The sequence below is a fragment of the Silurus meridionalis genome, chromosome 23 (assembly GCF_014805685.1).
Source record: "Silurus meridionalis isolate SWU-2019-XX chromosome 23, ASM1480568v1, whole genome shotgun sequence".
Classification (NCBI taxonomy): Eukaryota; Metazoa; Chordata; class Actinopteri; order Siluriformes; family Siluridae; genus Silurus; species Silurus meridionalis.
Window position 1 is genome coordinate 860,890 of NC_060906.1, and position 7,929 is coordinate 868,818.

A 7,929-nucleotide genomic window follows, 5' to 3' on the forward strand; every position below is an offset into this window, starting at 1 on the left:
ACTACCAGCTTGAAAAAGTCCACTTAGCAGCGCACAGACCAAGCAAATGTTAACATAAAAAGGAAATGAAATACATAAATGGATTCACATATTGAATAAAGTGTCATAGGTTGCTAAAGGCCTGACACTACTTGCATAGTAGCGCACAGACCGAACGACTGTCAATGGATCCGACGACAACCAACAAACTTTAACGATTGGAGGTGCAAAACACAATACACTGCATTGTGGAAACTGATGTACGTTTGCAACACTCCTGATTTAGCACAGACAGGATAGTGATATGTAAACATGATCAAGGAGTGTGCAGTTGTCTGTAGTGGCAGCTGATATCACTTGTACATAACCTTTGGTTTTAAATAGCTAGCCAGTATCGGTTTCTTTCCAGTACTTATCAGTAGATCCTCATTAAAGTCTCCACAGACAATGACTGGCCAGCGGTTCATTATCTTAATGGCTTCAAAGCGCTCAACATAAACGAGATTGTCCTGCTCACCGTGCAGCCTCTTGCGGTGTTTCTGACCAGCACTAGGATTGTCACCAATGACACCAATGGCAGCCTGCATCACGTTGTTGACCACAGGCTTGTTTACATTATCAAGCTGACCTGCTGAACGGCTAACACAAATTAACTCTTGGTATTTTTGCCTGATTTTAAATGCACATGTCAACTTGTGTTGACATGTGATTTGCTTTTATGTATAGTACAGCGGAGTATGTGATGTGCTCTAAAGTCTGGGTCCTGGGTGTACCTTCTGAACATATGTGCTTTCCATTTTAGACTGGTACTCAGTCTGTTCTATACCTCCTAACTATGTACGGTTTGATTTTAGTTTGGAACTTCATGTCTGTTCTATACCTCGTGACCACGTACTGTTTTATTTGATTAAGGAAGGAAATATCTATTATTTCATCACCATATACTCCCTCTTTGTGTTCTGGTGCTGATCTTGTGTATGGTATCTTTTGACCATCTGTGACTTATTTTTTTCTAAAACACATCATCTGTCCTGTACTTACTGCGCATATATTTTCTTTGTACTTTTTGTTCACAGCTTGAATTTAGTTTTGTCTACTGCAAACAAGAATCATACTGTTTCTTTGCATATTGCCTTTTTTTAAAAATTTTTGACTTCAAGGCATGCTTTTAGTCACATTTTTACGGGCTTCTTTTCTACGTCGTACCTTATTTAGGTTTAAAAGCATTTGGGCTCCTATCTGACCAGTAGTTTTGGGCTTTTGGACTTTTACATTGGTCTGTACTGCACTACATTCTTTGCTAGTAGACTGCTCTGTTTGAAATGGCACAGGCCTTAATTAATGAGGCAGCATCACCATCAATAGTCTATTAATCATGTCTGTTAAACTGGTAAAAGTTAACAGAACTGCCTTTCCATTAGGGACAGGTATACCTGCAGCAGACCTGGAATGAGAATCAAAAAATCCATATTGTCCAGAGGTGTTTCTGAAGATAGCAATACACTCTGGACTTACAGTAAGGAGTGCATGCATGACACCTGTTATTAGACACTCTGTCAGTCTTTCAGGTAGAGTCTTAAACCAGGATTGCTCAGAGAACTCACTGGATCTGAGGCATCCCAACATTGCTTCGGATTTCACAACACTGTATGTCTGATTACATGTTGTGACACGCTCTGGCACTTCGTCCATGGTGAGGTGGTCATGTTGAAAATTTATTTGCATGAATGAGCTGCATTTTAATGAATGTATACAATGCATCCCCCTCCTCCAGAACTCCATCAAGGTCCTGTGTTGTAAAATCAGTTCCTTCGCTCTGGTAGGCCAAAAACTGCAGTGCTACACATGTACACTGAGTGTTTCGAGAAAAGTTGTCAGACCTTTTTTGCATCACCCTGGCACTGAGATGCTTGGACAGATATGACCCTGAGCACACTGACACAGGTTTGGAGATTTTTCTGCTCACAACTGATGTTCTCTGCAATCTGCAAGTATAAATTAATCAAATTAGTATGCTGACTAAAAAAATAATGACTTGAATAAGTTTTAGGAACACAGAACACACCATAAACACCACACAAATGTGATTCAGATGTTTATGATAGCAAATTGTTGCAAAATTAGCAGCATGCTGTGATAACTCTGTTCCTAATCTGAAAACTGAAGTTTAACATTACATGAAATAAAAATGGCCATTGTTATCGCACATATTTCTGTGTGTGTATATACATATTATAAAACACACATACCTGTGCAGTGTGGTACTGGGCGTCATCTTTTACTCGTTGGTTTCCATGGTGTGTGGTAACAGGAACTCTTGTTGTTGATGGCTAATATGGGCAGAAGCAAAGCATCTCACAGCATCAAATGCAACAACTGAGAGTGAACTATATTTTCACTCATTAACTATAACTGCATTACATTTCAGCCAAGACACTTAAACTGTTAATCATGAACAATGTAAACAATAGCAGTGATGTGGTGTTTTATGTGGAATATATTTGCTGTGAACACGTACCTGTTCGATGTGGGAGCAAACACTTTTGTCCTCAGTGTTGCTGGAGATTGTTGATTCATCCATCTTTCTCCATCATCCTTCTGATAACACATGATTTTTTTTTCTCCAATGTTATTTCAGTTAAGTGTAATTATATTTCTGTTACCCTTTAAACCCAATTTGAAAATGTTGCATTAGTACCTTAACCATGGTTGGTGGGCTGCTCTGCACATCTGCCAGGTCCAGTTTCTTCCAGCGGCCCTCAGCAGCCTCAGAGTGTTTTCCTTTTAAATATGAAATAACTTGAAGATTAGACAATAAGGTTTAGAAATAACAAGATTACCTTTCTTTGTAGTATATGTGGCACAAATGCATTTACTTGGACATTAAAAAATAAAAAAAAGACGGCAGTTAAATTTTTTTTTCTGTTCTTATTATCAGCAAATTCTGTTTTCTATTTTAAAAACTTTCCACCAGTAAACTGTTTTAAAAGTACAAATCATATGTACAGTCATCACAATATGACCTACAAATATTATTGATCACTTATGTTATTTGATCACTTAAGACACATACTTCAAAAAGTCGCTTTCTGCTGTAAGTGGATGAAACCTGAAAAAAATTAAACAGCTCAAAGAAAACAATTAGTCACAACAACGGAAACAATCTGCTGGTAATATGACCTACAATATATAATAAACCTAACCTACACTAATCTAATCTAAATAACTATTCTAAAACTTACCTACAGAAAAATCTAAAATCACTAATCTAGACTACTGTAAATATAATTAAACCCTAAGTAATAAAATGCAATAAAAATCTAACAAAAACGATGAATTTCTCTGTATGAGTATCTGCTGGGGTCTTTATCCAAGAGAAGTCTGCTAAATACATTAAATATTAGTTACAAATCATGGCATCAATGTTTTACCATCAGAAACAGCTTCTCTGGCCATTTATACCAGTGACACAAAAATGAAGAAGAAATAATATACCTGAAGAGGTCTGCTGGAATCACCAAGGAGCTGCAATCTAAAACAGAGTCAAAGATACTGAACATCAGATCAAATAAACTTGATATCATTTCTGTTTTATGTTCATACTTAAAAGGTGATCAGTTTTTACTAATTGACCAAAACTTAAGCACTGACATTTGAGCCTTGAGAAGATTCAAATTGAAAAATTACCTCAAATGTCTCAGTTGCAAGTATCAGTGATCTGAAAAAGTAAAAAAAAAATTAAATAAATAGAAAAGAAAAAAAAACAAGCTCAATTACCTGTAATAGTCAAATATTTTCCAATGGTGTGTGTTTGTATTAGCGTGTGTGTGTGTGTGTGTGTGTGTGTGTGTGCATGTGCTCCACGTTAATTCATTCATAAATAGAACCGGGTGCGGACTTTTTGTTCAATTTTGATATTCCGTATACTTCATTTTGAATAAAAATATTAGAGGTGAAACTATACACATCTGCACATTCTAAATCAGTCACAGCACAGACAGGCACGAGCGCACTTTGACCTCCGAACCTTCCAGAAATTGTTTTGACTGGAAGGAATTAAAAAAAAAAAAAAATTCGGTGCACACGCGCTTTTATACGCGAGGAAAATAGCAGAAAATCAACCCATTATTTTTCTCGAAACCCCTTACCATGAAAAATAACAAATATTTGCATAAAGAATAATTTTAATGGGTTATATAAATGCTTTTACCACAAAATAAAGATCATTTTAATTTACACGAGGGCTATAACTCGGTAGCTAGCTAGCATATGCTGTAGCTAACACCTGATCCGTTCTGAAGCAAATCCAGAATTTTTACCAAAAATCCTAAATGACAGAATTTTTATATGTAATTGTAATTTTTTTTTTTTTTTTTTTACGAATCGTACGGCACCCGAAGGTCACACAAGTTCATAAATAAATTTCACGGAAAGACTTACTGTACACAAAACCAGAATTTAGAACTGTATCAAACTGTATGCGAAACATTAGCTTAAATAATACACATGAAGCATAGTGTGATCTTGTTTTAAAGGAAAAGTTAATTGTAAAATGTAAATTTTGGCAATAATTACCTTTATATTGTTTTACACAAGATACCAATTGATATCTTGAGCTTCCCTGCCCAGTTGTGGACATCATCATTGTCACTTTAAACATTTAGAAATATAGGAAAGACATTGCTAAAAGAGGCCATGTGATCATAGTTGTTCAAATGTAATCTTAAAGTCACAGGAATACTTTAAAGTTTGTTTTTTTGCAAGCAAAGTATTCCTGTGACTTCAAGATTACATTTGAACAACTATGATCACAAAGACTATTTTAGTGATGTCTTCCCTACATTTCTGGACATTGAAGTGATCGCTGAGATGCTGGCTAGGTCACGAGACAAATAACTACTGTGTACTCTTCATCTGATTTATATTCTAATGGACCCTAATACACAATTTAGCATTAGCACAAATAACAAAGGAGTAAACACAAACATTACTTACAAAGCATGTCCTGAAAAATTCCACAGAATCATCCCCCAGGAGGATTGGAAGGCCATGAAGTACTGCGGTGCGCACACAAGTTACATCAGATGACTATGAAAAACAGAGAATGAGGTTAACGATCATACACAGACTAGACAATAAAGACAACTACATAAAGGTTTACATTTAAATCAACTTGACGCAGATTTGCATCAAGCATTCTTCCTTGGTTTCCTCCTTTTTTCCTGAAAATTTCAATCAAACGTGTAGAGTGTTTGTTCAATGCTTCATGGAACTCGGAGCTCAGATTTTTTCCAGATATGTGATTAAATTCTGCAAAGATCTGAGAACAAACACAAAGTGGTTATTTTACAATAAAATATAAGATGTTTAGATTGTAAAGAGAATACATACCTGGCTTTTGGTGAAAAGTGCAGGCCACTTTTCCAGGATCTCACAAATAGGAGGTTCAGAATTTTTTATTTTTTTATTTAACCAGGTTAGTCTCATTGAGATATAGAATCTCTTTTTCAAGAGAGACCTGGCCAAAATAGCAGAAACAAATTAAATCACACATTCACAAAACAAACAAAAAGGCAAAAGACAACAAGTGCATTTCAATTTAAATAAAAGTGCCATTAATTAAAACATTTGCACATGTGGATGGATTCATGTTCTATAGCAGGGGTATTCAATTAAAATTCAAAGAGGTCCAGTTACTAAAATTTTCTCCCAGCAAAGGTTCGGATCTTATGTTGTCACTTAAAATAGTGTACCCTCATGTTAATAAAATCAATAACGCACATATATTTCTATATAATTTATTGTTAAATTTCAAGTGTTTTCGTAGTATTATGCTTTTAACATACCGAAAAGTCTGAACTTGTATGGCACTTGAATGGAAAACAATACTGTAGTTGTCTTTACTACATGTCAAGTAACAGACACTAAAATTATTCTGAATAAAATAAATACATTTTACATTTCTTCAAACGACCCGTGTTTGGTCTCATAGTGACGCTTAACGTTGCCACATTTTTACAGCATATGAGACACAAAGGTTTAGAACTGGCTGCAGGCAGAATAAACATGTATTTGTCGGTCATTCATCTTTAAAAGTTAAGTTTTCAGCATCTACTTTTCTCATTTTTGAGCAAGCCATTTTCTCTCATCTCTCTATCTCTCTCTCACACTTGCTGTTGCTGAAAGGTAAACAATCGATTTGATTGGCTTGGCTATTGATGACGCTCCTGTCGTAATTACTAGATCAGCTGCACATGAACAAATGATTTATATTTTTATTAATATCAAAGATTTTAAATGGTTTGGGCAGACTCGTCACTCGGTCCGGACCCGGACTGCCCGTTCTATAGATTTAACATAATGATTAAAATCATTTAAGGAAATCAGACACTGTAGGTTTAGTGATTTCTGTAGGTCAGTCCAAGTTGAAGGTGCAAAAAACATAAAAGCCTTTTTGAAGCTTGAACATTTAATGAGAGAATTTTCTGGGGCCGTAAACCATAAGTACTCTGTACAAAAGAAAAAAATTTGGATATGTAGCCTGCCTATAATACCCTTATATATAAAAATATAAAGGTGTGTAAGCCGGACATTTGACTGAGAGCAAATTCACTTTAGAGTAAAGTGTACAATGATGCGTTGGGACAATGCGAGTATGGTTTATGTGATGGTGCTTAAGAGGTTGTGCCCTCTTTTTAGATGTAAAGAAGCAAAACTTACAATTTTACTGCATGGTAGAAGGCAATCAACAGAAACCTAAAAAGAAAAAAAATAAATGAATTACTTAAGTTAAAGGCAAGGTAAAGGCAGAGTAACTTGCAATGAACTTCACATGCTGATTTAGCATTAAATATTACCAATAAAATGAATTAAACCACAACTTTAACGATGAACAATACTATTAGTATTAACTATTGAAAAAAATCTAATTATCATGCAAGTCATGTGAAATGTTTGGTGAACTACTTCTTTAAAACTAAAACACGCAGCTTTAATCTGTACTATTCAGTAACCTACACTTCAACGCTGTCTTTTAAAAGATGCACGTGCAGTGCATGCGCTGGCGACATTCGGGATGAGTTAAGTTACACTGCCAGGTCCTGCATTGTCACGAGTAATCAAATTTACAAAACTGCAATCCGGTGTTACAGATCTAAAGTGCAAAATAACATTTTAGATGTTGGTTTCCAACACAAGGTGTTCAAAGCTACAAACGGTCTAAAAGATGTTCCTAACATGTTCTGCAAAGTAATATTAATTCAAGTAAACATCATGATTATAATTAATAAGGGAACAAACTAACTAACTATAACTAACAAGGAAACAGAAATATGCCTTAATTAATGACCTTAATCAGTAGATTCTCAAACCGTCTTCAGTCCATGAACTTCAGCTCAGTGTAGGGGAGGGGAGTTGTGCTTCATTGCGCATGCCCAATGACATGTCTCAAACATTGAGTAATATTACTTAATTTTTATTAGTAATCTCAAATATTTATTTTAACATTTTACCAATAATTAACTTTTTTTAGTAAACTCAATATTTTATTCAGATTTAAGTAAACATACTAGCATTTTTCTAGTGAAGTATACTATGACTATTATTTCAACAGAGAATCATAGACCATTTTAATTGAAAGTTTAAATGAGCAGAAAATCCCCTCGTGTGTGCTAAAGTACACTGGCACAATATCTGTGTGTACTGAGAAATTTGTCATATGTTTTATGTACACATGGTCAATTAATGTTCCTTTTTCTGTTGTAGGTTCCTTAACATGTTGAATAAAACCCCTATCTGCCATAAAAGAGCACACAGAATTAGACTTTAATGCATCATTATTAAAGTCTCCCACAAGCACAATGTTATTTGAAATTGAAGGCAGCTGATCAATTAACCTGCCCAGATTTTCTTTAAACTACACAAAGGGTATGTTTGTGGTCTATAAATAAC

At 35.0% G+C, this 7,929-nt stretch overlaps 1 long non-coding RNA gene across 1 annotated transcript; it reads right to left on the minus strand.

Annotated features, from left to right (window-relative positions):
• Positions 1 to 235: 235 nt before the first annotated feature.
• Positions 236 to 5,233, minus strand: LOC124376919. Its single transcript, XR_006924004.1, has 8 exons — positions 5,141 to 5,233; positions 4,975 to 5,067; positions 3,667 to 3,697; positions 3,475 to 3,511; positions 2,678 to 2,760; positions 2,498 to 2,577; positions 2,229 to 2,309; positions 236 to 1,964 (listed from the first exon to the last, which is right to left on the minus strand). It is a non-coding gene; the product is annotated as an uncharacterized LOC124376919 (long non-coding RNA).
• Positions 5,234 to 7,929: the final 2,696 nt, after the last annotated feature.